General features: G+C 49.2%; 1 long non-coding RNA gene across 1 annotated transcript; it reads right to left on the bottom strand.

The window, feature by feature from the left end:
* Window positions 1-684: 684 nt before the first annotated feature.
* On the bottom strand, window positions 685-16,058 carry LOC142485989 (uncharacterized). Its single transcript, XR_012798756.1, has 4 exons — window positions 15,992-16,058; window positions 14,526-14,591; window positions 13,109-13,174; window positions 685-1,757 (listed from the first exon to the last, which is right to left on the bottom strand). It is a non-coding gene; the product is annotated as an uncharacterized LOC142485989 (long non-coding RNA).
* Window positions 16,059-21,759: the final 5,701 nt, after the last annotated feature.

Here is a 21,759-nt window from a genome sequence, read left to right as displayed (position 1 = left end):
ACTGGTGTGGGTAAATACAGACTCATATACTGGAGTCTCAGATATACATTAAACTCACACGGCCTGATGTGAGTCCTTGCCCTCAGAGGGTAATGTCCTGTATGGATGGTGTCCTGTTGTTTCAGCAGAGTTGTCCCCCGATGGGTGTGGTGTGTGAGTGTCTCCTCTCCCCGTATCCCAAATGACCAAAAAGCAATGTGCAAACCAAAAGTCAAAATGAATTAAAAGGTCTTTAATGGGTTAACAGTGAAGACATGTGCATACACTATGCATACATGTTGTGGTGCTTAAAAGGTATAAAACAATATGACACGATAACACAACGAACTAAACAGTATGTGATGTACTGAAGCAAACACAAAAAAGGACTCTCACACTAAACGAATATACAAAATCACTTGCCCAGCATCATCCGCTCAGAGCACTCCTGCACGATCTCCTCCTCCGTTTTTTGCTCCAACTGACGCGTCCGGCAGCGGAACCGGAAAGGGGGATCTAAACCGGATGTCCTGCAGTGTGCTGGGTCCCTCTGTCAATGAGCTCCGGCAGGGAACTACGCGTTTCGCAATAAGCTTCGTCAGGTTCCTGCCGGATGCTCATTGTGTGCTGCATTTATAGGTGCCCCCATTAGTTTAATTGGAGAAACACCTGGATTAAGGGCATGGTTTAAATTTAGATGGTTATATCTCTTTATAGGAGCTACCTTTGGAAGCCCCTAATGTCAGGGATAGTGAGATGTGCCTGTAAATATAAATAATGGGTTAGATAAGCATATATTAAAATTAGATAAGCATATATTAAAATAAATCAATACATTATAAAAACTACATTTTAAAAAATACTTAGAGATGATCATTGTATTTGTCCTTAGAAGCATTTTAAGTTTAATAAAAAACGGTGGAAATTGGAATTTGATTGGGGTATTTGTGTGATTTGGAATCTTTTAGTTCCTCCGTGTGCAGTATTTTTAAAACCATTCTCTGTTGGTTAAAATCTTTACATATGTAATACAATAGTGCCACCATGTGGCTGGATGTGAAAATTACCTCAACACTGTCATAACCTAATGGTAAAAGTTAAGCAATCTTGGTAGTGTGGCACACATCCCTTTAAAGTAACTTAAAAATGTGCCAGAGTGTATTACAGCAAAAAATATATTTATGTGACAAAAGTTATAACGAATTACATATTTGACGGAAAAAATATAATATTATTATCAAGATGGTTAAAAAACCTTACTGTTTATAGCCACTACATCTGACATAAGGGTAGAACAACCTAGGCACCCAAAATCTTGGTTTCCTCATTCAGCTATCTAAAATGTACCACTCAATATCTCCGTGTTAGTTAAAAGATATTTCAAATGCTGCCACCAAGTGGCCGCATATCGAAATTGCTACTTCAAAACCCTAATATTATCTCTACCACACTGTGGATAGTGCGGTATTCAGTTAAGTGTAGAGTCATTGTTTAAAATATATTGCAAAAGTATATTCCAGCGGATGACGAGAGTATATCAAATATGCATGAGCATGGGTTTACACAGACATTTGATATTAGAAAAATACTTGTATAGGTGATTTCGACGCGGAGCTCTCATGTGGTGAAAAAGTTCAAAATGTTCAAAACGTATAGTCCAGATTCTTCATAACTCCTTTCTAACTTCAATTCATGTTGCAGAGGTTGTCGCGATGGTATGCATCATTTCTGGTCCTCAAGGGTTGGTTCGAGGTAGATTCATATTTGGGACGTGCGCCCTATTGGAGATTGGAGAGGAAGTGGATCAGTGTGTGTTAAAACAAAGAGGTAGATGTAAATGAAATTTAATAAAATAAAATAGTAGATGTTATAGAATAGTAGATGTTTATAAAATATTAAAAAATAAAAGTTGTTTAAAAATTGTTTACAAATGGGGGATTTGGAGCAGATTGATGGGTGTTCAGAGAAAGGCTGCAATGTCTATCTCTACATTGAGGCCTGTGGGTACCAGGCTTTTCAATTTGTAGATCCAAAACGTTTCTTTTCTTGATAGAGATGTCAGTCTGTCGCCTCCCCTCCAATGTGGGGGGACTACTTCAATGCCCCTAAATTCAAGGCCCGACGGATCTCCTTGGTGATGTAGTGCGAAATGCTTAGAGACACTATGTGTCATTAGTTTCCGTCTGATATTCCTTTATATTCCCGTATATTCGTTTAGTGTGAGAGTCCTTTTTTGTGTTTGCTTCAGTACATCACATTGTGTTATCGTGTCATATATTGTTTTATACCTTTTAAGCACCACAACATGTATGCATAGTGTATGCACATGTCTTCACGGTTAACCCATTAAAGACCTTTTAATACATTTTGACTTTTGGTTTGCACATTTCTTTTTGGTCATTTGGGATACGGGGAGAGGAGACACTCACACACCACACCCATCGGGGGACAACTCTGCTGAAACAACAGGACACCATCCATACAGGACATTACCCTCTGAGGGCAAGGACTCACATCAGGCCGTGTGAGTTTAATGTATATCTGAGACTCCAGTATATGAGTCTGTATTTACCCACACCAGTCAGCGTTGAGGGAGAGACACCACACAAGCCCGTGTGAGTCACTGGATCCATATATTCTATGCATTCTGTGATTAGTTAGTGGGAACCCACCATCCATCCCACAACCGTCCACTCCTACCCCACCCCTCTACTCCCCCTTCCCACTCCCCCCCTCCCCTTTTTTTCCCCCCAATCCCCCAATGTGGACATGATACACTAATATCGTGTTTTATTCTTTTATTCTTGTCTTAATACTGCATCCGGATCCACTATATCCGTGAAGTCCACGAGGTTCGCGCTGACCATCTTCACACCACTACTGCCACGCTGAGAAGGACACGGGATTCCCTTCTCCAAGGTCAAGCAGCAACCACAAAATCAACTAAAAGGGCCAGTATATGTTTTTCTACACACCCTTTTGCACCACAAACACCAAAATCATATTTTATATTTTATCATTTTTTAACAGAGTAAGGCGTTACAACAACTTTTTAAGCCACAAAATTTAGGGAGCGCCCCAGTCCAAATAACCTCCAGACTTCTCTAATCCCATCCTGGTGGCAGCACCCCACATTAGAAATCTCAACATGGAAGTAGCAACCATAGAGATAGAAGATATGGTCGAAATCAAGGAGAGTGTTTTCACAAAAAGAATTTTTAGAAGTAACAACATAGAGAACAAAATGAGAGAAATTGAGTCAGCGGAAATGGGAGACTTAGAAACAATAAATAATGAATTCGATAAACTAGAGAATTTACTTAAGAAGGAGACCAAAAAGGTCTGGGACAAAGTCTACCTAGAAAAATACATTGACATCAAACGTATTCCTAGGGGTTTACGGTTTGATAAAAAATCATCCTTTGAATTAGCAGATGTAGAATACAATGTACAATGGGAGGAAGCTATGGATGCCTGTTCATTCACTTTAATGAAACTTATCATTAAACACCATACAAAGACACTAATAGAAATTGACCGAGAAGTCACACTAATTCAGAAAAGATTAGAAACCTCTATAGATAATCCCACCTTCATAAGTAGGGACAGAAAACTAGCGGATGAAATAGACGCCATAGAAAAAAACCTGATAGAGTCAAAGAACAAAAAATTCAGACGAGACGAGGAAGATTATGTAGTGGGGTCAAACCCCAAATGGCAACGGATCTCACTAGTCCCACCTAGCACCCCAAGGGATAGGAAAATGTTCGAATATAGGAGTAGAGAAGATAGTAATAAAAACCAGAATTCAAGATCCAACACATTAAGCTATCCAACGAATCCAGAGAGGCATAAGAACTATCCCAAATATGAAAACAATAAGAATGTATCATTTAATAAAGAGGCTAGACAAATTCCACCAAGAAGGCAGGAGGCGGGTGCCCTAGAAACCCCTAGAGAGAATAAAGAAACTAAAACGCACACTATTGAAGACACAGGAAGCCACAAAAGGGACGAGGCAAAGAAAAATGATAGAAACAGAGAAGAACATTGGCAGGACAATAAATACTATTCTAAAGCAAAAGAGTATCACGAAAGGTATCACACTGCTAAGCCAACAACATATAACTACAGAACTAGATCACCACTTGAACGTGATAGCAGGTATGAGAAAGAAAGGAGCAGAGATAGGGACCACAGATCACCTTACAAACACTATGGGTCAAATCGGGAATACAGAGAGAGACGCTATGAGAGAGAAGAAAGCCAAAGGAGACACTACCGGTCACCCCACAAACAATATAGGGACCAGAGCCCAAGACGGGAACGCAAATCACCTTACAGGGAACAGAGGCAAACATACAGAGAAAGACATGATAAGGAGCAAGGTCACGTGAGAGAACAACGATCACCCAGACCACATACAGGTCATTTTTTAGAACAGGCCCAAGTAGCAAAACCACCACCAATAGCCACCCAGAATCGCACTCTAGTGGTAGAAGAACAGAAAGAAATAGAAACACCAAACACAAAACTCAGAAAAAGACCACACGAGGAAAGCGGGGAGGAAGAAGGACACAGGAAAAGAGCAGCGATGTAAACAATATATTTAATCTAAGTAAAAAAGAACTCAACATAGATGAATGTAAGCTTATAAAAAAGGGGCTGAATTTCGCGCCAGTTGCTAAGGCGAATAGTTTTAATCTGTATATAGACGCACACAAATACATCAGACAGCTTACGCTTAAAAAAAAAATTCTTTCCAAAGACGCACAAACTAGGGAGATAGTAAGTAATGATACGAACATAAACATAGAGAGTGATTTTAAACATTCAAATCTTAAAAACAAGTCCAAATTCTATCCTAGCTGGGCAAAAGGCCATAATCTAGAAGTGTTCCACCAAAAAATCCAGGAAGACTTTGACAAACTGACCTCAGGTACGACAAAGATAACGAAGAACAATTTAACACTAAAAGAGAAAATCGCTTTGCAAAACTTAGAGAAAGATAAGGATATCATATTCAAACAAGCAGACAAAGGGGGGGGGGGGTTGTCATTATGGACACTGAATATTATAAGGGAGAAGCAGAGAGGATATTATCTGACGACATCACCTATGCACGTCTTAAGACGAATCCGCATAAAGAATTCTGTATAGAATTCCTCACCCTACTAGACAAAGGCAGTACAACAGGAGTCCTAAATGAAAAAGAATACGACTATTTAAATATAAAATTCCCAGTTATGCCGATATTTTATTTTTTACCCAAAATACATAAGGATATTAAAGCACCACCAGGGAGACCCATCATCTCTGGGATAGGCTCACTCACGTCGCGACTATCGGAATATATAGATGGTTTTCTACAACCATATGTTGCGGAGATGCGGTCCTATCTAAGAGATACCACGCAAATTCTTAATGTATTAGAACAGGTAATTTGGCAAGATGACTACAAAATCTGCACTTGTGATGTAACTTCATTATACACATCCATAAAACACGACGATGGAATTGAAGCCATCAATAGGACATTAACAAAAGACCCAACTGTTAAAATAGAACAAAGACGCTTCATTTTAGAAAGTATCAATTTTATTCTGAAGCATAACCTTTTTAAATTTGATGGAACATATTTCCTACAAAAATGTGGCACAGCGATGAGTACGAAATTCGCACCAAGTTATGCCAATCTGTTCATGGACAATTGGGAGACTGATACCATCTGGTCAGAGCATGAATTTGGTGCGGATCTCGTGCTATGGCGAAGATACATCGATGATGTGTTTTTCATCTGGAAAGGTAGTAGTGAAAACTTGAACCATTTCTTAAACTATATTAATACTAATGAGAGGAACTTGGCTTTTACAACTTGCATAGGAAATAACACGGTAGACTTCTTAGACCTTACTATTTACATAGAAGACACCAAACTAAAGACTAAAACTTTCTTCAAAAAAGTGGACTGTAACAACTACCTACTTAACACTAGCTGCCACCACAAAAAATGGTTAAAGAACATACCCCCAGGACAGTTTCGTCGAATTAGGAGAAACTGTAGCGATGACCATATTTATAGGGAACAATCCAATATTCTTAAGAAGCGTTTCATTGCTAAAAACTATGATAACGATAAGATGGATATAGCAATAAGAGAAAAGTAGGGGAGCTCGAACGTAGTGAAATCCTTAAAACTAATCCACCTAAGCCCAAAGAAGAGTTCAGCATCGCTTTCTTAACACAGTTTAGTCAGGATGCAGGAAGCATACAACAGATCCTGAATAAACACTGGCATCTCCTACAGGGAGACCCCACCCTGAAAGAGTACCTCCCAGAAAAACCGAAAGTCATCTATAAAAGGGCAGATAACATCAAAAGAAAGTTAGCACCAAGCCTCTTTAGAATGGAGAATAGAACAACAGGCCAGGACTCAAACTGGCTACAAACAGCCAAAGGTTTCCATAGATGTAATACATGCAAAGCATGCAAACAGGGAAGTAAGGAAACAATTCAGTTCAGCTCTAATACAACAGGAGAACAGTTCAAAACCGGCAGCTTCATTAATTGCAAATCAGAATTCGTAGTCTACCTTTTAAACTGCCCCTGTGGACTCTAATATGTAGGGCGCACCAGTCGACCCCTGCGGGTGCGTATTTTGGAACACCTAGGGAATATCAGACGGAAACTAATGACACATAGTGTCTCTAAGCATTTCGCACTACATCACCAAGGAGATCCGTCGGGCCTTGAATTTAGGGGCATTGAAGTAGTCCCCCCACATTGGAGGGGAGGCGACAGACTGACATCTCTATCAAGAAAAGAAACGTTTTGGATCTACAAATTGAAAAGCCTGGTACCCACAGGCCTCAATGTAGAGATAGACATTGCAGCCTTTCTCTGAACACCCATCAATCTGCTCCAAATCCCCCATTTGTAAACAATTTTTAAACAACTTTTATTTTTTAATATTTTATAAACATCTACTATTCTATAACATCTACTATTTTATTTTATTAAATTTCATTTACATCTACCTCTTTGTTTTAACACACACTGATCCACTTCCTCTCCAATCTCCAATAGGGCGCACGTCCCAAATATGAATCTACCTCGAACCAACCCTTGAGGACCAGAAATGATGCATACCATCGCGACAACCTCTGCAACATGAATTGAAGTTAGAAAGGAGTTATGAAGAATCTGGACTATACGTTTTGAACATTTTCACCACATGAGAGCTCCGCGTCGAAATCACCTATACAAGTATTTTTCTAATATCAAATGTCTGTGTAAACCCATGCTCATGCATATTTGATATACTCTCGTCATCCGCTGGAATATACTTTTGCAATATATTTTAAACAATGACTCTACACTTAACTGAATACCGCACTATCCACAGTGTGGTAGAGATAATATTAGGGTTTTGAAGTAGCAATTTCGATATGCGGCCACTTGGTGGCAGCATTGTATTACAAATGAAATATCTTTTAACTAACACGGAGATATTGAGTGGTACATTTTAGATAGCTGAATGAGGAAACCAAGATTTTGGGTGCCTAGGTTGTTCTACCCTTATGTCAGATGTAGTGGCTATAAACAGTAAGGTTTTTTAACCATCTTGATAATAATAATATTATATTTTTTCCGTCAAATATGTAATTCGTTATAACTTTTGTCACATAAATATATTTTTTGCTGTAATACACTCTGGCACATTTTTAAGTTACTTTAAAGGGATGTGTGCCACACTACCAAGATTGCTTAACTTTTACCATTAGGTTATGACAGTGTTGAGGTAATTTTCACATCCAGCCACATGGTGGCACTATTGTATTACATATGTAAAGATTTTAACCAACAGAGAATGGTTTTAAAAATACTGCACACGGAGGAACTAAAAGATTCCAAATCACACAAATACCCCAATCAAATTCCAATTTCCACCGGTTTTTATTAAACTTAAAATGCTTCTAAGGACAAATACAATGATCATCTCTAAGTATTTTTTAAAATGTAGTTTTTATAATGTATTGATTTATTTTAATATATGCTTATCTAATTTTAATATATGCTTATCTAACCCATTATTTATATTTACAGGCACATCTCACTATCCCTGACATTAGGGGCTACCAAAGGTAGCTCCTATAAAGAGATATAACCGTCTAAATTTAAACCATGCCCTTAATCCAGGTGTTTCTCCAATTAAACTAATGGGGGCACCTATAAATGCAGCACACAATGAGCATCCGGCAGGAACCTGACGAAGCTTATTGCGAAACGCGTAGTTCCCTGCCGGAGCTCATTGACTGAGGGACCCAGCACACTGCAGGACATCCGGTTCAGATCCCCCTTTCCAGTTCCGCTGCCGGACGCGCCAGTTGGAGCAAAAAACGGAGGAGGAGATCGTGCAGGAGTGCTCTGAGCGGATGATGCTGGGCAAGTGATTTTGTATATTCGTTTAGTGTGAGAGTCCTTTTTTGTGTTTGCTTCAGTACATCACATACTGTTTAGTTCATTGTGTTATCGTGTCATATATTGTTTTATACCTTTTAAGCACCACAACATGTATGCATAGTGTATGCACATGTCTTCACTGTTAACCCATTAAAGACCTTTTAATTCATTTTGACTTTTGGTTTGCACATTGCTTTTTGGTCATTTGGGATACGGGGAGAGGAGACACTCACACACCACACCCATCGGGGGACAACTCTGCTGAAACAACAGGACACCATCCATACAGGACATTACCCTCTGAGGGCAAGGACTCACATCAGGCCGTGTGAGTTTAATGTATATCTGAGACTCCAGTATATGAGTCTGTATTTACCCACACCAGTCAGCGTTGAGGGAGAGACACCACACAAGCCCGTGTGAGTCACTGGATCCATATATTCTATGTATTCTGTGATTAGTTAGTGGGAACCCACCATCCATCCCACCACCGTCCACTCCTACCCCACCCCCCTACTCCCCCTTCCCACTCCCCCCCTCCCCTTTTTTTCCCCCCAATCCCCCAATGTGGACATGATACACTAATATCGTGTTTTATTCTTTTATTCTTGTCTTAATACTGCATCCGGATTCACTATATCCGTGAGGTCCACGAGGTTCGCGCTGACCATCTTCACACCACTACTGCCACGCTGAGAAGGACACGGGATTCCCTTCTCCAAGGTCAAGCAGCAACCACAAAATCAACTAAAAGGGCCAGTATATGTTTTTCTACACACCCTTTTGCACCACAAACACCAAAATCATATTTTATATTTTATCATTTTTTAACAGAGTAAGGCGTTACAACAACTTTTTAAGCCACAAAATTTAGGGAGCGCCCCAGTCCAAATAACCTCCGTGACGGGGTGACTGACTGGGGTGACACACACACACACACTCTCCCATGCATGCATGCACACACATACACACACTCTCCCATGCATGCACATGCACACACACACACACACACACACACACACACACACACACACACACACGACAGGGGGTAGAAGAGGAAAGGCCGCACGACCGAGCACCACCACTGACCCGCTCGCTCCCCCCCCCCCCCCCCGCGACCATCTCCCGCCCTGCGCGGACAGCCACGGGACAGTGGAGAAGCGGAGACAAAGTAGGTAAGGGGGGAAAACCCCCGCTACCATCTCCAGCCCCGCGCGGGGATCAGGCGAAGCGGCGCGGGAAGCCGGGGTAAGCGGGGAACACCCCCACTACCATCACCCGCCCCCCAAGGGTATCGCGGGAAGCTGGGGTAAGTGGGGAAGCCCCCCACTACCATCACCCGCCCCCCAAGGGTATCGCGGGGAACATCCCCACTACCATCACCAGCCCCGCGCGGGTATCGCGGGAAGCCGGGGAACACCCACTACCATCACCCAGGGATCGGGGGAGGCCGGGGGGGGGGGGGAGAAGGGGGGGGACACCTCTGCCCCGCGCGGGAAGCTGGGGTAAGCGGGGGCCGGGGAGAGAAGGGGGAACACCCACGCTACCATATCCAGCCACGCGCGGGTATCGGGGGTTGGGGGGAGAAAGGGGGAACTGCAGGAGGCAGGGAAGGAGCAGAGGGGATGGAGGATTGGAGAGTACTTACGCTCGTACTCTCCAACAGATCTCCGGCCAGAAAAAATGGCCATACGTTGGGGGCCGGCTCATATAGAGCCTGGCCGCGCGCCCACAAAGCCTGGGAGCACGCGCCAATCAGCAGTCAGGTAGGGGGAGTTTTTTTTTTTTTTTTTGTTTCAGGCTGCTAGAGCGGGAAAATTTCAGCGCGAGCAGGGAAATTTAAAAAAATAAACACGTGTGCTGCTTGGGCCAATATTTACTCGCCCAGGGGTTAAATCCACCCGCCCCGGGCGTGTAAATGTATAGGATTGTCGAACACTGTATATATATATATATATATATGTGTGTGTGCGTGTGCGTGTGTGTGTGCTTGTGTGTGTGTGTATGTGTGTGTGTGTATGTGTGTGTGTGTATGTGTGTGTGCGTTTGTGTGTGTGTATGAGCAGAGCAGTGACGTCACCAGCTCCCCAAGCAGGAGCGCCGGGTGTCCTGGCTATTTCGCAAGCTCACGCGGGGAGTGCTGCGGGCAAGTTGAGCGCGCTTCAAAGTCTCTTTTTTTTCCACTCTTTCGCCAGCACACATAGTTTTTATTCTTGACAGTATTAGATTTTCACTTACGCACAATTATTTTTTCTTTGACCAGCAGTATTATCTCCAAACACGTGGGACAGCTATGGGGACATCCTTTGCCCCCTCCTACGCCAACTTGTTCATGGGTTGGTGGGAGATGTCCCACGTGTTTGGAGATTCCAATCCCTTCAGGCGTCATGTGGTGTTTTACAAACGCTACATTGACGACCTGATTTTGATCTGGAGTGGTGGGGAGGAAGACCTTTTGAGGTTCTTTGAATACCTGGCAGACAATACTCTCAACTTGAAATTTACTCACACATATAATAAAAACCACATTTACTTTCTAGATTTAAATTTATATGTGGATATGGAGTATAATATTCAATCAGACATCTATAGAAAGGAGAATGCCAGGAACTCATTACTTCATTATAACAGTTGTCACGCACGCCCTCTGGTTAAGGGCATTCCAAAGGGGCAGTTCCTGCGATTACGCCGTAACTGCTCCACATTGGAGGCCTTTATCCACAGGGCGAAAGAGATGAGGAGGAGGTTCCTGTCGAGGGGATACGATGGTGCAGACCTTGATCAGGCATATCAGCATGCACTGAATATGGATAGGAATACCCTCACCAACATAGCAGCCAACAGTACCCAGATAGATACACAGGCCGAGAACACAGAAGCGCCATTCTTTATTACAAACTATAGCGAACAAGCAAACTCAATTAAAACCATCATACGCAAACATTGGGCCACACTTTCACTAGACCCTTTACTAAATAAAATGGCATGTGTGGGACCCAAAATAGTGTTCCGTAGAGCAGCTACGCTAGGGAATCTTCTGTCACCCAGTTTGCTGAAAACTACTAATACTAACCAGAATAAACTGTCTTTCTTTCCAAAATTGATTGGATCATTTAAATGTGGGCACTGTAAGATTTGTCCCAAAATGAAGAAAGTTAAACATTTCACTGATAAACTTGAAACACGGAAATATCAGATAAAAACCTTTATGTCATGTCAGACCAATTATGTCATATACTTGTTACAATGCGGATGTAAAAAAACAGTATGTGGGGCTTACCAGTAGAGCCTTAAAAATTCGCATTCTAGAACACTTAAGGCTCATCAAGAATTCAGACATGACACATCCGGTCCCAATCCACTTTAACAACTGTCCATTGGGTTCTGTGGACAATTTCAGTTGTTGCGCTATAGAACATGTAGTCCTCCCCCCTCGGGGAGGGGATAGAATCAAGCTCCCACACCAAAGGGAGGCGCACTGGATCCACACATTAAACACATTACAACCCAGTGGACTTAATGTGGATTGGGATCTACGATGTTTTCTTTAAGAGATATATAAGAGTGTTATACGTGGAATGCAGATATGTACATATTATGGTCTTCTTTAGAACAGAACGTCTATTGTGTATTTCTGATTTATTCTCTGCACTGTCCCTCCCTTAGCCTTTCCCCCTCCCCTCCCCCCTCCTCCCCCCCCCTCTCTCTTTCCCTCCCTCACACTTCTCATCCCCCCCCCCTTCCATACCTCCCCCCCTCCTCTTTTCCCCCCCTTCTCTCCCCCCCCCCCCTTTTACCCTTGTTTCTCTCCCTTTCCCACCTACCTTCCCTTGATTCACTGGTCTATAAGTCACAAATATGTCTAAATAAAGCATTAGGAAGCCCCTATATGTATGACTGACTAATCGGTATATAACTTGGGTTATTGTGAATCTAGTGTTGAGTATATTCCACTTGCAGTGTTTGCAACAGCTTTTTATGTTTATTCATATACCTGGAATGTGCTGCCAAATAGTCTTATCATTTTGCTACTGTGTATGTCTGAATATATAATTTAGATGCTCTCTGTGCATATAATATGTTTATAGTGAGCTGCACAGACATTAAATACTTTAAATAGCATGATATTAGCTAACAGGCATATAGCACTGAAGGGGTTAAAGTTTTAATGCCGCTTTCGCGGGCTTTTAGGTATTTAAGAGGCTGTCACCACTTCTCCCCACTCCAAGACGAAGCCCTCTGCGTAAGGGTGAAACGCGTTGAGGGGGAGATGCTGGTGTAGCCCTGGTGTGTGTCAAATAAAGTTATGTTGAACTAGTCATCCGGGAGCCTTTCATTGGACATGCGCAGTTGCGCCGCACTTCTATCCATTTTCTTTTTTTTAAAGCCTGGGTGAAAACTAAACTCGGCAAGCACAGCGCGGTCAGCACGCTCAGCGCTAGCGTGGCCGCAGCCTAAGTGATGAGTAAAATACTTTCCCGCAGCTCCTGCGCTGACTCGCTTGCTACATACAGTTGCTTGCTTGCTGGATAGCGCAGTTGTGGGGATAATAATGCCGCGGCCGTGGGTTTGATCCCCACACCGGCCATTCTGCAGCTTTCTTTGCATTTGTTCTGTGTTTTATAAAAGATTATGAGGATGTAAAAGTTTAAATTGATAAACATACCATGAATCGCTCCCTAGGGTCGTCTCAATCAGCGCTGCTCCCTTCCCCCGTTACCACATGAGAACGCTGGGAAATTAAGGGATTTATAGCAGTATAGTGAAATATTAGGAACATTTTGTATGGAGCAGAATAATTAGCACAGGGAAAATAACAAGAAAATAAAGTCCATCATAAGCACAATTATTCACATATTTAATCTACATTCTTAGGCCGCGCTTATAGTACTGGCGACGTCGGCCGAAAACAGAAGCATTGCTGCCGCGTGCACTTATAGTGACATTGTCACGTGAACAAATCAAATTGCCGGAATCCCGCACTGCCACCGCCCGGCGAAACATATCTTTCGCCGGTGGCGACGGCGTCGTCACCCGTCGTGTCGCCATCGACGGCACTATAGGCACAGCCTTAATCATTTTTTCTCTCCCTTACTGAGCCTCTCTCTCCCCATCACTGTGCCTCTCCCGCTCCCCCCTCCTGTCCACTGTCCGTCCCCCCCTCCTCTCCCCCCCCCCCCCCTCATAGCTGGAAATTTAGCTCACGTGCAACGCCGGGTCTACACACACACACACACACACACACACACACACACACACACACACACACACACACACACACACACACACACACACACACACACACACACACACACACACGACATTGTTTATTCAGTTCTTATCCCTTAACCAGCTTCTTCACTAGTAGTTTGGTTCCAGTTCTTATATTTCTCATTATGGGCTTTTAAATGTCTGTTACATTGTATATATATACATGTGCGCTAGCGTCCTTTGTTGCCATGGTAACAAGCATGATACACCTGTGGTCCCGTGGCAACGACGCTCGTTATGAGGGGCAGACCTTGCCGTGACACGTGATGTCACAACCCGGAAGCACCGGCAACCAGATACGCGTGGTCTTACCGGCTAATTTGAGACCTCCACACAACTGGAACGGGGTCTGCTTAATAGCGTTTTGGCGCCAAGTGGGTGGGGGCGAATGTCAGTGTTACATAAATGTCTGTCTGTTATATTTGTGTAACACTGAGGGGCGATGAGACGGAAGGGCTGCCGCCCGGAAACGTTATTTGTTCCTTTCTGTCTGTAAATATACACTACGGCACGTAATATAGTGGGCGCGCTTGCTCCGGCGTGCGCGCATGGCACTTATATATGGCTGTGGTTAGCCAGCCGTTCTATACTAGGGACGCACTAAGTGATGAGTAAAACACTTTCCCGCAGCTCCTGCGCTGACTCGCTTGTTACATACAGTTGCTTGCTTGCTGGATAGCGCAGTTGTGGGGATAATAATGCCGCGGCCGTGGGTTTGATCCCCACACCGGCCATTCTGCAGCTTTCTTTGCATTTGTTCTGTGTTTTATAAAAGGTTACGAGGATGTAAAAGTTTAAATTGATAAACATACCATGAATCGCTCCCTAGAGTCGTCTCAATCAGCGCTGCTCCCTTCCCCCGTTACCACACGAGAACGCTGGGAAATTAAGGGATTTATCTCAGTATAGTGAAATATTAGGAACATTTTGTATGGAGCAGAATAATTAGCACAGGGAAAATAACAGGAAAATAAAGCCCATCATAAGCACAATTTTTCAAATATTTAATCTACATTCTTAGGCCACGCATATAGTACTGGCGACGTCGCCCGAAAACAGAAGCATTGCCGCCGCGTGCACTTATAGTGCCCGCTACGGCGACAAAGCGACATCGCCGTTGCGGAAACTGGTAGCCGGCAAAATTAGATTTTTCAAGGGCCGTCACGTCACTTGAACAAATCAAATTGCCGGAATCCCGCACTGCCACCGCCCGGCGAAACATATCTTTCGCCGGTGGCGACGGCGTCGTCACCCGTCGTGTCGCCATCGACGGCACTATAGGCACAGCCTTAATCATTTTTTCTCTCCCTTACTGAGCCTCTCTCTCCCCCTCACTGAGCCTCTCTCTCCCCATCACTATGCCTCTCTCCCCCTCACTGAGCCTCTTCCGCTCCCCCCTCCTGTCCACTGTCCGTCCCCCCCTCCTCTCCACTGCCCCCCCCCCCCCTCATAGCTGGAAATTTAGCTCACGTGCAACGCCGGGTCTACACACACACACAAACACACACACACACACACACACACACACACACACACACGACATTGTTTATTCAGTTCTTATCCCTTAACCAGCTTCTTCACTAGTAGTTTGGTTCCAGTTCTTATATTTCTCATTATGGGCTTTTAAATGTTTGTTACATTGTATATATAAATGTGCGCTAGCGTCCTTTGTTGCCATGGTAACAAGCATGATACACCTGTGGTCCCGTGGCAACGACGCTCGTTATGAGGGGCAGACCTTGCCGTGACACGTGATGTCACAACCCGGAAGCACCGGCAACCAGACACGCGTGGTCTTACCGGCTAATTTGAGACCTCCACACACCTGGAACGGTGTCTGCTTAATGGCGTTTTGGCGCCAAGTGGGTGGGGGCGAATGTCAGTGTTACATAAATGTCTGTCTGTTATATTTGTGTAACACTGAGGGGCGATCAGACGGAAGGGCTGCCGCCCGGAAACGTTATTTGTTCCTTTCTGTCTGTAAATATACACTACGGCACGTAATATAGTGGGCGCGCTTGCTCCGGCGTGCGCGCGTGGCACTTATATATGGCTGTGGTTAGCCAGCCGTTCTATACTAGGTAAAACACTTTCCCGCAGCTCCTGCGCTGACTCGCTTGCTACATACAGTTGCTTGCTGGATAGCGCAGTTGTGGGGATAATAATGCCGCGGCCGTGGGTTTGATCCCCACACCGGCCATTCTGCAGCTTTCTTTGCATTTGTTCTGTGTTTTATAAAAGGTTACGAGGATGTAAAAGTTTAAATTGATAAACATACCATGAATCGCTCCCTAGAGTCGTCTCAATCAGCGCTGCTCCCTTCCCCCGTTACCACACGAGAACGCTGGGAAATTAAGGGATTTATCTCAGTATAGTGAAATATTAGGAACATTTTGTATGGAGTAGAATAATTAGCACAGGGAAAATAACAGGAAAATAAAGCCCATCATAAGCACAATTTTTCAAATATTTAATCTACATTCTTAGGCCGCGCATATAGTACTGGCGACGTCGCCCGAAAACAGAAGCATTGCCGCCACGTGCACTTATAGTGCCCGCTACGGCGACAAAGCGACGTCGCCGTTGCGGAAACTGGTAGCCAGCAAAATTAGATTTTTCAAGGGCCGTCACGTCACGTCACTTGAACAAATCAAATTGCCGGAATCCCGCACTGCCGCCGCCCGGCGAAACATAACTTTTGCCGGTGGCGACGGCGTCGTCACCCGTCATGTCGCCATCGACGGCACTATAGGAACAGCCTTAATCATTTCTTCTCTCCCTTACTGTGCCTCTCTCCCCCTCACTGTGCCTCTCTCTCCCCATCACTGTGCCTCTCTCTCCCCATCACTGTGCCTCTCTCTCCCCATCACTGTGCCTCTCTCTCCCCATCACTGTGCCTCTCCCGCTCGCCTCACTGTGCCTCTCCCCCTCCCCTCACTGTGCCTCCCCCCGTCCCCTCACTGTGCCTCTCCCATCCCTCTCCCCCTCCCCTCACTGTGCCTCTTTTTCCCCCTCCCCTCACTGCGCACCTCTTCCCCCTCCCCTCACTGTGCCTCTCCCCCTCCCCTTGCTGCGCCTCTCTCCCCCTCCCCTCACTGTGCCTCTCTCCTCCCTCCCCTCACTGTGCCTCTCACCCCTTCCCTCACTGTGCCTCTCTCCTCCTTCCCTCAATGTGCCTCTCTCCTCCCCTCCCCTCACTGTGCCTCTCTCCTCCCTTCCCTCACTGAGCCTCTCTCCTCCCTTCCCTCACTGAGCCTCTCTCTCTCCTCCATCCCTCACTGTGCCTCTCTCCCCCTCCCCTCACTGTGCCTCTCCCCCTTTCCTCACTCTCCCCTCCTTTCACTGTGCCTCTCTCCCCCTCACTGTGCCTCTCTCCCCTCTCCCCTCACTGTGCCTCGCTCCCCTCTCCCTGTGCCTCTCCCCTCCCCGTGCTTCTCTCCCTCCCCTCACTGTGCCTCTTTCCCCTCCCCTCCCCTCACTGTGCCTCTCTCCCCCTCCTCATTGTGCATTCCTCCCCCCTCCCCTCACTGTGCCTCTCTCTCCCCATTCCCTCACTGTGCCTCTCCCCCCTTTCCTCACTCTCCCCCTCCCCTCACTGTGCCTCTCTCCCTCCCCTCACTGTGCCTCTCCCCCCTTTCCTCACTCTCCCCCTCCCCTCACTGTGCCTCTCTCCCTCCCTTCACTGTGCCTCTCTCCCCCTCACTGTGCCTCTCTCCCTCCCCTCACTGTGCCTCTCTCCCCTCACTGTGCCTCTCCCCCTCCCCTCACTGTGCCTCTCCCCCTCCCCTCACTGTGCCTCTCTCCCCTTCCCCTCACTGTGCCTCTCTCCCCTCACTGTGCCTCTCTCCCCTCACTGTGCCTCTCTCCCCTCCCCTCACTGTGCCTCTCCCCCCTCCCCTCACTGTACCTCTCCCCTCACTGTGCCTCTCCCCCCTCCCCTCACTGTGCTTCTCTCCCTTCTCCTCACTGTGCCTCTCTCCGCCCCTCCCCTCACTGTGCCTCTCTCCCCACCTCACTGTGCCTCTCTCCCCCCTCCCCTCACTGTGCCTCTCTCCCCTCCTCCCCTCACTGTGCCTCTGTCCCCCCGTCCCCTCACTGTGCCTCGCTCCCCCCTCCCCTCACTGTGCCTCTCTCCCCCACTCCCCTCACTGTGCCTCTCTCCCCCCTCCCCTCACTGTGCCTCTCTCCCCCCTTCCCTCACTGTGCCTCTCCCACCTCCCCTCACTGTGCCTCTCTCCCCTCCTTCCCCACACTGTGCCTCTCCCCCACTCCCCTCACTGTGCCTCTCTCCCCTCCCCTCACTGTGCCCCGCTCCCCTCACTTTGCCTCTCTCCCCCCCTCACTGTGCCTCTCTCCCCCCTCCCCTCACTGTGCCTCTCTCCCCCCCTCACTGTGCCTCCTCCCCCCTCCCCTCACTGCGCCTCTCTCCCCTCTCCCCTCACTGTGCCTCTCTCCCCTCCCCTCACTGTGCCCCGCTCCCCTCACTTTGCCTCTCTCCCCCCCTCACTGTGCCTCTCTCCCCCCTCCCCTCACTGTGCCTCTCTCCCCCCTCACTGTGCCTCCTTCCCCCTCCCCTCACTGTGCCTCTCTCCCCTCTCCCCTCACTGTGCCTCTCTCCCCCACTCCCCTCACTGTGCCTCTCTCCCCCACTCCCCTCACTGTGCCTCTTTCCCCTCCCCTCACTGTGCCTCTCTCCCCCACTCCCCTCACTGTGCCTCTCTCCCCTCCCCTCACTGTGCCTCTCTCCCCCACTCCCCTCACTGTGCCTCTCTCCCCCCTCCCCTCACTGTGTCTCTCCCCCCTCCCCTCACTGTGTCTCTCCCCCCCCCTCACTGTGCCTCTCCCCCTCCCCTCACTGTGCCTCTCCCCCTCCCCTCACTGTGCCTCCCCCCCCTCACTGTGCCTCTCTCCCCTCACTGTGCCTCTCCCCCTCCCCTCCCCTCACTGTGCCTCTCTCCCCTTCCCCTCACTGTGCCTCTCCCTTCCCCTCACTGTGCCTCTCCCCCCTCCCCTCACTGTGCCTCTCCCCCTCCCCTCACTGTGCCTCTCCCCCCTCCCCTCACTGTGCCTCTCTCCCCTCCCCTCACTGTGCCTCTCCCCCCTCACTGTGCCTCTCCCCCTCCCCTCACTGTGCTTCTCTCCCTTCTCCTCACTGTGCCTCTCTCCCCTCACTGTGCCTCTCTCCGGCCCTCCCCTCACTGTGCCCCTCTCCCCCCTCCCCTCACTGTGCTTCTCTCCCTTCTCCTCACTGTGCCTCTCTCCGCCCCTCCTCTCACTGTGCCTCTCTCCCCCCCTCCCTTCACTGTGCCTCTCTCCCCTCCTCCCCTCACTGTGCCTCTGTCCCCATCCCCTCACTGTGCCTCGCTCCCCCCTCCCCTCACTGTGCCTCTCTCCCCCACTCCCCTCACTGTGCCTCTCTCCCCCCTCCCCTCACTGTGCCTCTCTCCCCCCTCCCCTCACTGTGCCTCTCTCCCCTCCTTCCCCTCACTGTGCCTCTCTCCCCCACTCCCCTCACTGTGCCTCTCTCCCCTCTCCTCACTGTGCCCCGCTCCCCTCACTTTGCCTCTCTCCCCCCTCCCCTCACTGTGCCTCTCTCCCCCCCTCACTGTGCCTCCTCCCCCCTCCCCTCACTGTGCCTCTCTCCCCTCTCCCCTCACTGTGCCTCTCTCCCCCACTCCCCTCACTGTGCCTCTCTCCCCTCCCCTCACTGTGCCTCTCTCCCCCACTCCCCTCACTGTGCCTCTCTCCCCTCCCCTCACTGTGCCTCTCTCCCCCACTCCCCTCACTCTGCCTCTCTCCCCCCTCCCCTCACTGTGTCTCTCCCCCCCCCTCACTGTGCCTCTCACCCCTCACTGTGCCTCTCCCCCTCCCCTACCCCTCACTGTGCCTCTCTCCCCTTCCCCTCACTGTGCCTCTCTCCCCTTCCCCTCACTGTGCCTCTCTCCCCTTCCCCTCACTGTGCCTCTCCCCCCTTCCCCTCACTGTGCCTCTCCCCCCTCCCCTCACTGTGCCTCTCCCCCCTCCCCTCACTGTGCCTCTCCCCCCTCCCCTCACTGTGCATCTCCCCCCTCCCCTCACTGTGTCTCTCTCCCCTCCCCTCACTGTGCCTCTCCCCCTCCCCTCACTGTGCTTCTCTCCCTTCTCCTCACTGTGCCTCTCTCCCCTCTCCCCTCACTGTGCCTCTCTCCGGCCCTCCCCTCACTGTGCCTCTCTCCCCCCTCCCCTCACTGTGCTTCTCTCCCTTCTCCTCACTGTGCCTCTCTCCGCCCCTTCTCTCACTGTGCCTCTCTCCCCCCCTCCCTTCACTGTGCCTCTCTCCCCTCCTCCCCTCACTGTGCCTCTGTCCCCATCCCCTCACTGTGCCTCTGTCCCTCCATCCCCTCACTGTGCCTCGCTCCCCCCTCCCCTCACTGTGCCTCTCTCCCCCACTCCCCCCACTGTGCCTCTCTCCCCCCTCCCCTCACTGTGCCTCTCCCCCCTCCCCTCACTGTGCCTCTCTCCCGTCCTTCCCCACACTGTGCCTCTCCCCCACTCCCCTCACTGTGCCTCTCTCCCCTCCCCTCACTGTGCCCCGCTCTCCTCACTTTGCCTCTCTCCCCCCCTCACTCTGCCTCTCTCCCCCCCCTCACTGTGCCTCTCTCCCCCCTCCCCTCACTGTGCCTCTCCCCCCCTCACTGTGCGTCCTCCCCCCTCCCCTCACTGTGCCTCCTTCCCCCTCCCCTCACTGTGCCTCCTCCCCCCTCCCCTCACTGTGCCTCTCTCCCCTCTCCCCTCACTGTGCCTCTCTCCCCTCCCCTCACTGTGCCCCGCTCCCCTCACTTTGCCTCTCTCCCCCCCTCACTGTGCCTCTCTCCCCCCTCCCCTCACTGTGCCTCACTCCCCCCTCACTGTGCCTCCTCCCCCCTCACTGTGCCTCCTCCCCCCTCCCCTCACTGTGCCTCTCTCCCCTTCCCCTCACTGTGAATCTCCCTCCTCCCCTCACTGTGCATCTCCCCCCTCCCCTCACTGTGCCTCTCTCCCCTCACTGTGCCTCTCTCCCCTCACTGTGCCTCTCCCCCCTCCCCTCACTGTGCTTCTCTACCTTCTCCTCACTGTGCCTCTCCAACCTCCCTCACTGTGCCTCTCTCCGCCCCTCCCCTCACTGTGCCTCTCTCCCCCCTCACTGTGCCTCTCTCCCCCCGTCCCCTCACTGTGCCTCTCTCCCCTCCTCCCCTCACTGTGCCTCTGTCCCACCCTCCCCTCACTGTGCCTCTGTCCCACCCTCCCCTCACTGTGCCTCTCTCCCCCACTCCCCTCACTGTGCCTCTCTCCCCCTCCCCTCACTGTGCCTCTTTTTCCCCCTCCCCTCACTGCGCACCTCTTCCCCTCCCCCCACTGCGCCTCTCTCCCCCTCCTCCCACTGCGCCTCTCTCCCCCTCCCCTCACTGCCTCTATACCCCCTTCCCCCAGTCCCCTCACTGTGCCTCTCCCCCCTCCCCTCGCTGCGCCTCTCTCCCCCCTCTCCTCACTGTGCCTCTATCCCCCCCCTCACTGTGCCTCTCTCCCCCCTCCCCTCACTGTGCCTCTCAACCCCTCCCCTCACTGTGCCTCTCCCTGTCCCCTCACTGTGCCTCTCCCTGTCCCCTCACTGTGCTTCTCCCCCCCTCACTGTGCCTCTCTCCTCCCTCCCCTCACTGTGCCTCTCTCCCCCCCTCCCTTCACTGTGCCTCTCTCCCCTCCTCCCCTCACTGTGCCTCTGTCCCCATCCCCTCACTGTGCCTCGCTCCCCCCTCCCCTCACTGTGCCTCTCTCCCCCCTCCCCTCACTGTGCCTCTCTCCCCTCCTTCCCCTCACTGTGCCTCTCTCCCCCACTCCCCTCACTGTGCCTCTCTCCCCTCCCCTCACTGTGCCCCGCTCCCCTCACTTTGCCTCTCTCCCCCCTCCCCTCACTGTGCCTCTCTCCCCCCCTCACTGTGCCTCCTCCCCCCTCCCCTCACTGTGCCTCTCTCCCCTCTCCCCTCACTGTGCCTCTCTCCCCCACTCCCCTCACTGTGCCTCTCTCCCCTC

Source organism: Ascaphus truei, unplaced genomic scaffold (assembly GCF_040206685.1).
Source record: "Ascaphus truei isolate aAscTru1 unplaced genomic scaffold, aAscTru1.hap1 HAP1_SCAFFOLD_698, whole genome shotgun sequence".
In the NCBI taxonomy this organism is placed as follows: Eukaryota; Metazoa; Chordata; class Amphibia; order Anura; family Ascaphidae; genus Ascaphus; species Ascaphus truei.
Note: the sequence above shows the minus strand (reverse complement) of the source record. Positions and strands in the feature narration are given on the sequence as shown.